At 44.6% G+C, this 13,571-nt stretch overlaps 1 protein-coding gene across 5 annotated transcripts in view; it reads left to right on the top strand.

The window, feature by feature from the left end:
* LOC137344882 (RIMS-binding protein 2-like) overlaps window positions 1-13,571 on the top strand; it is a 236,175-nt gene that overhangs the window by 1,400 nt on the left and 221,204 nt on the right. The gene's annotated exons all lie outside the window — the stretch shown is intronic.

Here is a 13,571-nt window from a genome sequence, read left to right as displayed (position 1 = left end):
GCCACACAGACCAGAAGGTAAAGGCACCATGGCCTGTGGTTCTGAGCTACACAGACCAGAAGGTAAAGGCACCATGGCCTGTGGTTCTGAGCTACACAGACCAGAAGGTAAAGGCACCATGGCCTGTGGTTCTGAGCCACACAGACCAGAAGGTAAAGGCACCAGGGCCTGTGGTTCTGAGTCACACAGACTACAAGGTCTGAGGTTCAATTCTTGACCTATGCTGGGTTAGCCAGTCTCAGCCGGGGTAGACAGTTTGGTGCTAGAATTAGTATCAGTGGCCTGGGCTAGGGAGGGGGTAAAAGTCAGCCAGGGTTCCTGATACTTTACTTGTATATGTGGATATTGGATAAGGACAAAATCAGGCTCAATTGTGATGTCCCTCCATGGTCAAATAGCCTGTTATCCTATCTGACTGGGTTCACATTTGAGTGAAACACCACTGAACCTGTACTTTAGTGAGAGTTGGTGCCTTCAGGAGAAGAGGGGGGAAATCGGGGGAAACAGTCACGGGTGGCTATTTTTGAGTGTGTTTTAGAGGTTGTCAGAAACTAATCTTGTAGTGATGATCGTCACCATCCCAGCTCCAGCAACAGGTCAGTCATGGTCTTTAGGGGACTCACCTTTGATAAGGTGCATTTGTTTGTGATGCTTAGCTCTAAGAGTGTGTGGTGGCATTGCTGGTATTTTTGAAAGTGCTGTGCTGATTAAGTATCACTGATGTGGGTGAGTTATGGTCTCTGTTTCACTCCTGTATTCATTGTGAGTCAGTCTGGGCTTGGAGTTTACTGGAGCAGTTCACTTAGAGAAGTGAACCCCGCTGAATGGACTTTAACTAATCTGCCACACGACCTATCAAATGCTGCCAAATGTGGGAATGTTGCGGTTATGAGGCTGTTTTACTGATTGGACCGTGACATGTGCAAAATGCAGTCCTGGTCGTGCCTTTCTGAGGTGTTGGGATGTTTTTCACATTAAAGGTTCTATATAAATGCAAGTTGTTATTGTTGTATCCTGAGTTTTAAAATAGGTCAGACAAGTTCTTGAATCAGTGGCTCCATGTTTTCACCAGTTACTTGATGAAGTGTACGATTTCCATACCTGAGATCCTAGAGCAGCAGCTGTTCAGCCAGATGCTTCATGAGTATCTGAGGTGTGTTGTGGGATAAGACGTTGTCTCGGTTTCTCTGCTCCTTGTTAGATGAGTTGATTGACAGAATTATGGGGTAAATGAATGGCTGGTCAGTTGGTGCTGGTTTTATAAACAACTGGGGCTGTTTTTGGAGTAATCGGGTGAGATGGACTAAACCTAAACACCACTCTCCCACCTTCCTGACCCTCCCCTCTCTGCCATCCCGGGTCTGTGCTATCTGGTGTGTTTGAATATCACATTGACGAGTAGTGTGTAAGCAACAGAAATGATGAAGGACAGCACAGCACGAGAAGAGATTTTAATGGTGTCACTCATTACTGCTTCAGGCCTGAACATCTGTGATTTATTGTAGAGAGTTCCCAAGTCAGAGACACTAGAGGAACAGAGTGGTGAGCGTACAGTATTAATGCACCCAATGGAGCCGTTAGATCCCTCTGCACTATGGAGATCCAGCTAATGAAAGGTGTCACTCCAGGCTGGCTTCTGGGTTTTATGAGCCGGTAAAATAAATGTTTTGTGTTCTCGTCCCATATGTTGTAAGTGGATATGAATTGAAAAGGGAGCTATATAACATGCCACTAAAAGACCCTGTCAGGCAGCATCGTACACTCAAATCCCAGTGTGGCCCGCAGCCTGTGATACTCCACACTCAAATCCCAGTGTGGCCCGCAGCCTGTGATACTCCACACTCAAATCCCAGTGCGGTCCCCAGCCTGTGATACTCCACAGTCAAATCCCAGTGCGGCCCCCAGTCTGTGATACTCTACATTCACAGCCCAGTGCGGTCCCCAGCCTGTGATACTCCACATTCACAGCCCAGTGCGGTCCCCAGCCTGTGATACTCCACACTCAAATCCCAGTGCGGCCCCCAGCCTGTGATACTCTACACTCACAGCCCAGTGCGGTCCCCAGCCTGTGATACTCCACATTCACAGCCCAGTGCGGTCCCCAGCCTGTGATACTCCACACTCACAGCCCAGTGCGGTCCCCAGCCTGTGATACTCCACATTCACAGCCCAGTGTGGTCCCCAGCCTGTGATACTCCACACTCACAGCCCAGTGCGGTCCCCAGCCTGTGATACTCCACATTCACAGCCCAGTGCGGTCCCCAGCCTGTGATACTCCACATTCACAGCCCAGTGCGGTCCCCAGCCTGTGATACTCCACACTCACAGCCCAGTGCGGTCCCCAGCCTGTGATACTCTACACTCACAGCCCAGTGCGGCCCCCAGCCTGTGATACTCCACACTCACAGCCCAGTGTGGTCCCCAGCCTGTGATACTCCACATTCACAGCCCAGTGCGGTCCCCAGCCTGTGATACTCCACACTCAGAGCCCAGTGCGGTCCCCAGCCTGTGATACTCCACATTCACAGCCCAGTGCGGTCCCCAGCCTGTGATACTCCACACTCAGAGCCCAGTGTGGTCCCCAGCCTGTGATACTCTACACTCACTGACCAGTGGGATCCCCAGTCTGTGATACTCCACATTCACAGCCCAGTGGGATCCCCAGCCAGTGATCATCCACACTCACAGCCCAGTGTGGCCCCCAGCCTGTGATACTCTACACTCACTGACCAGTGGGATCCCCAGTCTGTGATACTGTCCACTCACTGACCAGTGGGATCCACAGTCGGTTGTACCGTACAGTCACAGCCCAGTGTCGCCTCCAGTTGGGAGTACCGTACAGTCACTGACCAGTGTGGCCCCCAATCGGGAGTAAAGTACACTCAGTGACCAGTGCAATCTCCAGCCGGAGGCACCATACTCTCAGTGTCCAGTGCAGTCTCCAGCCGGAGGCACCATACTCTCAGTGTCCAGTGCAGTCTCCAGCCGGAGGCACCATACTCTCAGTGTCCAGTGCAGTCTCCAGCCGGAGGCACCATACTCTCAGTGTCCAGTGCAGTCTCCCTTGCCATCAGCAGGTTCAGACCCCACCACATATAGCAGACGTGTTCATGCTAACGCAATTTGCCTGTTATATGTGGTGGATGGTAAAACCATAATAGGTTGTAGTAATGAAATAACTCCCATAGTTGTTAACACTGCAATCAGCAGCACATCGCAGGCAGTCTCCCTGATACTGAAGGCACTCTTCAGCCTGATTTAAGATGATTTCTCTAACGTTTTGCCCTGTTGTATTTTATAAATGTGGCCCTACACTCCTGATTGCAGCAGGCTTGATGCCCGGAACATATTCACTCCACAAAAACATTTGTTTCCATAGCAACTCGTTGAGTTTAGAAAAGAGTAATCCACAAAATGGAGAATGTATCCAATGCCTCTCACCTCTGACTCAGAGACTAAATGCAAACTCTCCGTCTAGGTGACAACTGAATGTATCCCCGTATATTAGGAATGCCTGTTGTTACACTGCTGAGTGTGTAGATGGTGGGCTCTTGATGGGAGATATTCAGTGTTGGTGGCCATGGGAGAAAATTTCTTTCCTATGAAAAAGATTTGACATTGTTGACTGGTGAAACCTGGTATGAAGCTGTGAGTTGTGCCTTTGACTGGTGAAGGTTTTTTCCCTCGTGGCTGCTGAGTATTCTGATTGAAATGCTTCTGCACATTTCTTTAACTAACAATCCCCAAAAGTAACACTTCTTTAACTATCTCGATCAGTTTTTCTATAAGGATGGTGTGTTTGGGAAATTGAAATGTTGCACAGTAGAACCTCAATGTTTTTGCCTCTGTTGCTTTACTGGGTGGATTGTTTTAAAGAAGATGCTGCTGCGGTTCTTGGTGAAAACTCACTTTCGGGCTAATTGCTCCTAAGTTAACTGGCTAACTTGTTTTAGGTGACGAGCAGCCCAGTCTGATGCGTGTCTGTATGTCTGTGTGTGCTGTGTGCGAGAGAGAGAAGGGAAAAAAATTGTGACTGGTAAGCTGAGACTTCTTCCATTCGGTGGGGGTAAATGGACTGGGTACCCTAGGTGCTGATTGGTACTACAGGGGCATGCCAGGAACTAGCGGACAGGTTGAGAACTGTATGGGGCAGGCAAGGAACCTAGTGGGCAGGCTGACACCCGAAAGCAAGCTGTAGTGGGACGGAGGTGGAGGAGGAGGGCGGGAAGCAACTTTGTTTTTGAAGGTAATTGTCAGTGGCCATAGGGAAGGAGAAAGAGAGATATGGGGGTAAATTTTAACGGAGAGCCAGGAAGTGGGCGTGCAGGGGAATTCCTGTTGGGAAATCCGGAAGTATGGGTTTCCCGGACGTCCTTATGATTTTGACGTAAGGACGTCTTTTTTTTCTGTAGGTTTCCAGCCTGACAGGCCAGCCAGATTGATAGGCTGGCTGTCAATCGGATGGGAGAGCAGCCGGTGGTGGATGCCAGCAAGTAAGTCTTAGATTGGGGGGGGGGTCAATCCTATCAGGGGCCGGGGGTAATCGGTGGGGGGGGCGGTGGTCTTTGGGGAGGTCAGTCATCGGGAGGAGTCATTTGGGTTGGTGGTCATGGGGGGGTGTCATCAGGGGCTCAGTCATGGGGGGGGGTCGGAGATCGTGAGGGGGGGTTGGACATGGGGAGGAGATCGGTTGATTGCGTGTGTGGGATCGCGGCAGGTAGGCTTGTTGGGCCTAGATGAAACACTCCTGCTCCTCCTGGCCCACAAGCAGTGCAACAAAGGCACTTACGTGCTGAGCTGGATCTTCTCGCCTCTTCTCACGTGGCGTGAATCCCGGTCCCCAGGAGTTAAAAATAAAAAAGCTGTCAAAATGAAGGCCCGCAGCTTCCTTAAAAGATTTTACTGACTGACCCGTCTCCTGAGTGGGCAGGTTGGAGGCGGGCTGGGGTCAGGTTTTACGTTCTTACGATTTTTACCTTCCCACCCATCCCCCAGCCCACCCGTTCGTTCGGTTAAAATTTATCCCATGGTACCTCATGCTGCATGTAGTTCAGATTCAGGAAAGGCTGCCTATTGGTTAGATATTCTGCAGTTCACAATTCTGGATGGAAGTTGGTGTAAAACTTTGCTTTCCAGTTTTGTTGGCCACATTTGAGTGCTGCTGTCTTTTGGGAATATGGAAACATTTTTGTTATTAGCACATTGGTCCTTTACCAAACACTGTATGTTAATTGAGAAGTGCTTCATTGTGTTCTGTGCTTTCTGCTGGTTTCTTGGTTTAGTGTGTTCTAGACTTGCTGGTTTCTTGGTTTAGTGTGTTCTAGACTTGCTGGTTTCTTGGTTCACTGTGTTCTAGACTTGCTGATTTCTTGGTTCAGTGTGTTCTAGACTTGCTGGTTTCTTGGTTCACTGTGTTCTAGACTTGCTGATTTCTTGGTTCAGTGTGTTCTAGACTTGCTGATTTCTTGGTTCAGTGTGTTCTAGACTTGCTGGTTTCTTGGTTCAGTGTGTTCTAGACTTGCTGATTTCTTGGTTCAGTGTGTTCTAGACTTGCTGATTTCTTGGTTCAGTGTGTTCTAGACTTGCTGGTTTCTTGGTTCAGTGTGTTCTAGACTTGCTGATTTCTTGGTTCAGTGTGTTCTAGACTTGCTGGTTTCTTGGTTCAGTGTGTTCTCGACTTGCTGATTTCTTGGTTCAGTGTGTTCTAGACTTGCTGGTTTCTTGGTTCAGTGTGTTCTAGACTTGCTGCTGGTCCTTCTTAGCATATCAGTTGAGATCAAGAAGCACTAATTGATGAAAGTCACCCATTGCAAGAATCTCAACCAAATAGCACTGAAACAGGAGACACTGTTTGCTCAATTCCTGAAAATTTGGCACCCTGATGTTGAATAATGCCCAATGCTCACACAGCTCCATGTTGCTATGCTGCTGCTCGATATTTATAGGGACCGACTGCTTGTTCCAGCTGCTTGTGTATTTTCTCATGTTTGGACAACTGATGGTTTAGAATAAGCTTGTAACTTTTTCACTCCCCTTTCTGATTATAGATATGCGGAGCTGTCTCACACTTACTCTCACTTCAGAGGTGGATTCTGCTAGAGACAGGCTGTAATTCCAGCTGGGCTCTTTCTTTAAATAGTAAGAGATAATTAAATGTATTTTTGTAGATCTGAAAATGGCATTGATGTGAACCGCAGAGCTTTTAACGGTCTATTTTGGGTGTAACGCTCGGAATATTGAGTGCTTGAGTCCGCATCCAGTCCATAATTTGTTGGTGAGTGTCTCTGGTTTAATGTGGGGCTGGGACAGATACTGCCCTTTCATTTCAGGGACCTGAGTTTGGATGCAGTCCAGACTGATGGGCTGAAGATCTCCTGTTACTGGGTGTGAGTAGAATGTGCTTCGGGCAGTTCCTGTTCAGTTGTTAGTGGTGAGTTGCCAACACACAGCTGTTCTGAATTTGTCAATCTCAAACACATGAATGCTGGTAGGATATTAGAATTGTCACTCCAGAGCTCTGGTACTTGCATTTCTGAAATTGATGTTAGGGAACATAATTGGAGGAGTGTAGAGGAACCATTACCCAGTATTTGAACTGTGCTATACCTGACCAAGACTGCCACTCCTCAATACTGATGTCCCTCATTGGATGGTTACGAATAAAAAGTCACTCAAAGTATAGTTGGAAATGGCAGAGAGATCTGAGAGCTGCAGCAGCTGTCTCATACATACTGGTAGGATGCAGGCTGACACCTGTGATTCAAGCTCTGGACAAACTTGCAGTGTGGCTTGAATTGACCTGGGGCGGTTGCTTGCCCATACACTCAGGACATGTTGCTATCACTCTGAGGCAGACAGTAAGGATGCAGTGATTGGTTACCATGGTGTTCCCATATCCTCAGAATTTCTGATTGCAGTGTTTGTTATTCTCTCCTTGTCTCTTGTTCCTGCTCACAGTGCAACTAATAATTGTTTTTCAGTTTGAAGCTGAGTTGAGGTCAATTTAATATGTGTCACGAGACTGATATCCTGTGAGTTCTGTGCAGGCAGTGCTAATTTAAATATGTGCGTTTATCAGGAACCATCAAACTTATTTTTCATTAGAATTCATCAGTTACCAGGTAACATGAGTATTAATAGATGTTACCAGTGGCTTACAGATGGTAATCTCATCCAAACAGTTTGGCATCTGAATGGATTGACTTAATGTCCAACCGTACATGAGTATTAGTATGGCAGAGCATTTCACAGGTGGAGACATGCATACCAATCGGCAGTTAAAGGGAAGTCAAACAGCTAGGTTTTCAGATTTTTTTTGAAGGAGAGAGGTAGTGAGGTGAAATGGGTTTTGAAGAGAATCCAAGAAGATGGGGCATTGTGGCTGAAAGATCATTCACATGGAGCAAAGGGGGCAGTGGTTAACTGGTCATCCAGAATCAGAGGAACAGAGGTGGGGGCAGGGGACAGTAATCCAGAATCAGATGAGTAGAGGGAAAAATGGCTGGAAAAGATTTCAGATATATAGAATAAGTCCACAAAGGGATTTGTAGACTTGGGTGAGCATCTTAAAATTAATTTTCTGGAGCATTGGGAACCAACAGAGCTTGACAAGGGTGGGGTAGTGAGTGTCTGGGGCTTTGTGAAGGATGGGTCTCAGGCCACAGAGTACTATAAGAGATGAAGTTTATAAAGGAGAAGATGGAGAGGAAATTGTGAGAAATGAATCCTTAAGATGATTAAAACAGGGATAAGGGGTTCAGTAGCAGAAGAGTCAGGTGAGGGTGTAAGAGGGTAGTTCTAGAGGTTTTGCTGATAGACCAGATGTGAAGTTTAAAACTCAGGTCAGGATCAAGTGGAACACCAAAGGTGCATATCAGTGCCTTTGCCCTGAGTAGGCACCTGGGAAGCTTGCAAGGCATGCCAGTGTTGAGTTGTAAGAAACTTTGGCTTATTTTGGGACAGGCAAATGGAGTCAGTAGGAGTATGGGAGTGGTAAAGTAGTGGGTGATGCCCTTATTATACAAGTGGAAGCGGATTTTTTTCTTGCAGACAGTGTTGCTGAGGGATAGAATGTTGATTATAGACAGGAGGGACCAAGAATATTGTCCTGAGCACACCAGAAGTGACTGTGTAGGTATAGCAGGTGAAATCATAGGAGAAGCTGTATGATGTATTGGAATAGTTAACAGTGGAAATATGAGAGAATGGTACAGAGACTGAGGACATATCAGAGACAGTGGAGATGAATGGAGTCGTCAATTATGTCAAAGGTTGAGGAGGACAAGAAAGTATAGCGAGCAATGGCCACAGAAAACCAGATATTAATGGCATTGGTGCTATGGGCTGGTCATAAACTGGATTGGAGGGACGCAGTGAGTCATAAGAGGGATCAGCACATATTTGGGTGGCAGCACTTTCAAAGACCCATGGAAAGTGTGGTAGTTTGAGAAAACAGCAGAATCGAAGGTGGGCTTTATAAGAAGGGTGTGGTAATGGTGGTTTTGAAAGGAATAGGGTGGTGTCTGAAGATAGGGAGAGGTTGATAATATCAGCAATTTGGAGACAAGAAAAGGAAGTTGGGTAGTGAAAATACTACACTGTTGCTGCATTATAGTGTACAGTCAGCTACTCAGTATCAGCAATAAATTTCTGATGAAATATCACCACTCGAGGTGTGGGAGAAACTGCAAATTTAAATGCTTGAAGTGCCTCGAGGATTCCCCTCCATCTCTATTGTGGGGATAGGGCTCATTGTGAGAAGGGCTCAGATCAAATCTGCTTTGAGCTAAATTTGGAACTGGCTGAAGCCATTAGCTTGGTTGCTGGTCTCCTCATGTTGAGCGCACTCTATTTTGCAATTTTATTTTTTTCTGAATAAACTTAAAATCTAGCTTGGCATCAGTGTGCAGGAACAAAAGTCCTGCAGCATCCACCAGGGGATTGTTGTGCACACTACGTTGAGTGGAGATAACGGCCGTGCACAAATGGTTGTGTAGTCAGGAGTTTCTTTTTATCAATGAGACATTCAGGAGAGGTAAGATTTTTTTTTAAACTTGGGAATTGAGTACATGAGCAGGAATACATTATTGTATTAATAGAGTCGAGGAGGCAAATGTCCTCTGTCACCTTGCTATGAGCTGCCAGGAATAAGCATCTTGCAGAGACGGGATTATTAATAAGAGCTGGTAGCTGAAGGAGGCCCTGAAGTGCCTAATCCCTGCCATACTGATCACAGGATTGCGATCCTCTGGGAATGTTAGCCCTGCTGTGGCAGCTGCTGATGCTGTGACAGGAATACTAACTCCTATTAGTCTAATTATCCCACATACATGAGCTGTTTGCCAATTCCAACTGTTAATCACCAGATAGTTCTTTGTGGGTAACAGGACTTTCCTAAAAATCATTTCGCTGATTGCCTCAGACTGCTCACTGCCTGCTGGGTGAGTGCTGTCCATTCAGGAAGGTGGCTGTATTTATATCAAGCAAAGCTGGAGTGTGACTGACACATTCTCATGGTGTGTGGCTCTTAAAGAAACTCTTTCTCCTCTACCCCCCTCCCCCCTCCACTCTATCTCTATTCAGCTGAGGGTCTTGGCACAATACTAACAGCAGGAGAGATTATTATAGTGGTACAAATCAGGCACATATGAAGCAACATAACATCTGAATGAAGTTCTGATGGAATTTCTCTTTAAAAATAACAGAAGTACTCACAATGTTTAAGTGTGGATTCTGACAATTCTGACTGTGTTTACACCTGGATTCTGACTGTGTTTACACCTGGATTCTGACTGTGTTTACACCTGGATTCTGACTGTGTTTACACCTGGATTCTGACTGTGTTTACACCTGGATTCTGACTGTGTTTACACCTGGATTCTGACTGTGTTTACACCTGGATTCTGACTGTGTTTACACCTGGATTCTATCAATTTTTAGAACTGGTTTCTGATGGTTTTTAGACCTGGATTGTGATTGTTTAAACTTGATTCTGATGGTATTTAGGTCTAGAATCTCAATGTTCAAGTCTGGATTCTGACAATGTTCAAACTTAAATTCCATAAACTTACATAGAAATTACAACACGGAAACAGGATGTTCAGCCCAACCATTCCGTGTTGGTGTTTATACCTCCACACAAGCTTAATCTCATTGGCACGCTCTGTTCCCATTTCGTTTTACCCCCTTTCCTTCAACCGCCAGTGTAACGTCTCGTTAAATATTGATATTGTCTCTGCTTCAATCACTAACATTGAATTCCATCTGTCGCTTTTTTTTCACCTATTCTCCCATCTTATCAATATTCCTTTGCAGCTTCTTTTGGTCCACAGAATTGTTCACTATGCCTTCTATTTTAGTATCGTCTGCACATTTGAACACCACTTTCTCCAGCCTTATATCCAAATTACTTATGTATGCAGTGAAGAGAAACCATCCCAGAACAGAAACGTGTAGGATACCACCACCACTTCCAACCACTCTGAGAAACTGCCCTTAATCTATACTCTCTGTTTTCTCCTTTCTTACCGTTTTCAATTCAATTTGCTACTCTTCCCCTAGTTCAATATCCCTTAATCTTCTCCAGTAGTCTCCTGTGTGGTATCTTGTCAAAGGCATTCTGAAAGTCCAAGTACACCATATTCACTGCATTTCCCTCGTCCACCATATGTGTCACTTCCTCAAAGAATTCTATCTGCTTTGTCAAGCAGGATCTTCCTTTCTGAAATCTGTGTTGGCTGCTTCTAATATTTTTCTCTTTTTCTGGATACTTAGTAGTTTTATCTTCAATTAAAGATTCCAAATTTTTCTACATAGATGTTAAACTATCTGGCTTGTAATTACCCGATTTGTCCTCCAGCACACATCCTCCTCATTCAAAGAACCCTGAAATACAATTTCCAGGGCCTCTGCTATTTCTTTCCCTAGTTCCCTCAGGATCCTTGGATGTATTCTATTAGGGCCTTCCTTTAGCTTAATTAACATCCCTTAACAAGTTTGCCGATGACACAAAGATTGGTGGCATTGTAAGCAGTGTAGATGAAAACATAAAATTACAAAGTGATATTGATAGATTAGGTGAATGGGCAAAACTGTGGCAAATGGAATTCAGTGTAGACAAATGTGAGGTCATCCACTTTGGATCAAAAAAGGATAGAACAGGGTACTTTCTAAATGGTAAAAAATTAAAAACAGTGGATGTCCAAAGGGACTTAGGGGTTCAGGTACATAGATCATTGAAGTGTCATGAACAGGTGCAGAAAATAATCAAGAAGGCAAATGGAATGCTGGCCTTTATATCTAGAGGACTAAAGTACAAGGGGGCAGAAGCTATGCTGCAGTTATACAAAACCCTGGTTAGACCGCACTTGGAGTACCGTGAGCAGTTCTGGGCACCGCACCTTCGGAAGGACATACTGGCCTTGGAGGGAGTGCAGCGTAGGTTTACTAGAATGATACCCGGCTTCAAGGGTTAAGTTATGAGGAGAGATTACACAAATTGGGGTTGTATTCTCTAGAGTTTCGAAGGTTAAGGGGTGATCTGATCAAAGTTTATATGATATTAAGGGGAACAGATAGGGTGGATAGAGAGAAACTATTTCCGCTGGTTGGGGATTTTAGGAGTAGGGGGCACAGTCTAAAAATTAGAGCCAAACCTTTCAGGAGCGAGATTAGAAAACATTTCTACACATAAAGGGTTGTAGAAGTTTGGAACTCTCTTCCGCAAATGGCAATTGATACTAGCTCAATTGCTAAATTTAAATCTGAGATAGATAGCTTTTTGGCAAGCAAAGGTATTAAGGGATATGGGCCAAAGGCAGGTATATGGAGCTAAATCACAGATCAGCCATGATCTTATCAAATGGCGGAGCAGGCACGAGGGGCTGAATGGCCTACTCCTGTTCCTATGTTCCTATAATACTTTTTTTTCATATATTGTAATATCTCTCATTTCGCTTTTAACTAAATTGGGATTTATTTCCTTCCCATTTTCCTTCTCTTTTGTAAACATTGATGCAAAGTACTGGGTAAGTATCCCAACCAATTTCCAGTTATCCTCTACTAACTCCTCTCCTCTTTGGGGTCCCATCTCACATTTAACAATTCTATTTTTACTGATATATTTGTAGAATACTTTAACATTCTTTTAAAAAAAATTAGATTTGCTCCTCATACTCTTTGATTTCCTTATTCCTCTTAACCTCTTTCCTTATGTTGTCATATTCTCTTATATTAATCATACTTATAGGCGCCATCTACCCTCTTCTTCAATTTTAGTTTAGTTTGTTTCAAAACATCCCATTGTTAATCCACAGTACTCCTCATTCCAGCTAGCTCACTCTTCATCTTTCTAAAAGCTGCCAAATTCCAATCTGGTGCCTTGTTTTTGTACTAACTTTTGCCCTTTCTATTTGAACCTTAAACCTTATATCATGGCCACTACTCCCAATATGCCCCCCCCCCCCACATTTAACTCATCTACCTGATCTATTTTGTTACTCATGACTAGATCTAGCCACGCCTATCCCCTGTGAGCATAGAAACATACTGCTTAAGGAAGGAGTCCTGCATATATTTTATGAATTCCATGTCCCTTTCTCTGTTTACTCCTTCCCTGTCCCAATCAATGAATGGGTAGTTAAAATATCCTAGAACAATAATTTTATTGTTACTACTCAACTCCCTAATCTGTCTACAGATTTTCTTTTCCATTTCCTTCCTACAATTAGTGGGTCTGTAATACCAGCCCACTAATGTAACAGTCCCTTTTCATCTTTTAATCTCTAATGTAACAACCCTTTTGTTTATCTTTGATCTTTGTGTTAGTTTGCAGCTACGATGTGTCAGTATCAGCTGGCATGTGTCAATATCAGCAGGCCTATATCAGCTGGTATGTATCACTATAAGGTTGCGGGTTCAAGCCTCACTCCATTACATTGTATATTGTAGCCATGATGTGGAGATGCCGGTGATGGACTGGGGTGGACAAATGTAAGTAATCTTACAACACCAGGTTATAGTCCAACAGTTTTATTTGAAAATCACAAGCTTTCGGAGGCTTTCTCCTTCGTCAGGTGAGTCACTGGTTGGAACACAATGGGGAGGAAGTTATGCTTTAGTTGTACAAAGCCTTGGTCAGACCCCATCTGGAGTACTGCGTTCACTTTTGGGCACTGCATCTCGGGAAGGATATATTGGCCTTGAAGTGGGTACAGCGCAGATTCACTAGGATGGTACCAGGGCTTTAAAGGTAAAGTTATGAGGACAGGTTGCATAAACTTGGCTTGTATTCCCTTGAGTTTAGAAGATTGATGGGTGATATAATCGAGGTGTTTAAAATTATAAAAGGAGTCAACAGGGTACATAGAGACAAGCTATTTCCTCTGGTGGGAGAATCAAGAACAAGGGGGGACAGCCTTAAAATTAGAGCTAGGCCATTCAAGAGTGAAATCAGTAAGTAGTTTTTCACACAAAAGATATTGGAATCTGGAAGTTTCTCCCTCAAAAGAATATTGCGTCAATTGAAATTTTCAAGACTGAGATTGATAGATTTTTGTTAGGTAAGGTATCAA

The sequence above is a fragment of the Heptranchias perlo genome, chromosome 28 (genome assembly GCF_035084215.1).
Source record: "Heptranchias perlo isolate sHepPer1 chromosome 28, sHepPer1.hap1, whole genome shotgun sequence".
NCBI classification, from domain to species: Eukaryota; Metazoa; Chordata; class Chondrichthyes; order Hexanchiformes; family Hexanchidae; genus Heptranchias; species Heptranchias perlo.
Note: the sequence above shows the minus strand (reverse complement) of the source record. Positions and strands in the feature narration are given on the sequence as shown.